A 473-nucleotide genomic window follows, 5' to 3' on the forward strand; every position below is an offset into this window, starting at 1 on the left:
TCAGCTTGCTCAGCTTGTTCAGCATTTGGTTGAGCCCTTGTCCAAATACCATTGATCTTCTTCAATTGCATTTGGTTGACAATTGACTCACCAAAAATCAGAGTTGTCTTTACTGATTCTTCATTGACAACTGATATTTTTAAGTGTCTCAGAATCTTGGTGATCAGTTGAGGGTAAGGGAGCATTAGCTTTCCTTGTGTTGTTTCTAACATATTAACCAGCACAATCCACACCCAACTCATCTTGAGTTCCTTGTAAAGGCCCCAAAGAAGAGTAATGTCAAGCTTCTGAACTATGGAATGGTTCCCTGATCTAGGTACCAACATTCTGGATAACACATACATCAGCATCCTATGATGGACCTTTATTTGACCAATTGGGAGAGATGTTCTTTCCACAAACCCTTCAACCATCAAGTCTTGAATGGTTGTGTATCTATCTACTGATGTTTCCCAAGCGTCATCAATAGAATC

At 39.7% G+C, this 473-nt stretch overlaps 1 pseudogene; it reads right to left on the bottom strand.

Moving 5' to 3' along the window:
- Window positions 1-413, bottom strand: part of LOC140920365 (alpha-L-arabinofuranosidase 1-like) — a 4,738-nt pseudogene extending 4,325 nt beyond the window's left edge.
- Between the last annotated feature and the right edge of the window lie 60 nt (window positions 414-473).

This window comes from Cicer arietinum, chromosome 5, assembly GCF_000331145.2.
Source record: "Cicer arietinum cultivar CDC Frontier isolate Library 1 chromosome 5, Cicar.CDCFrontier_v2.0, whole genome shotgun sequence".
NCBI lineage: Eukaryota > Viridiplantae > Streptophyta > Magnoliopsida > Fabales > Fabaceae > Cicer > Cicer arietinum.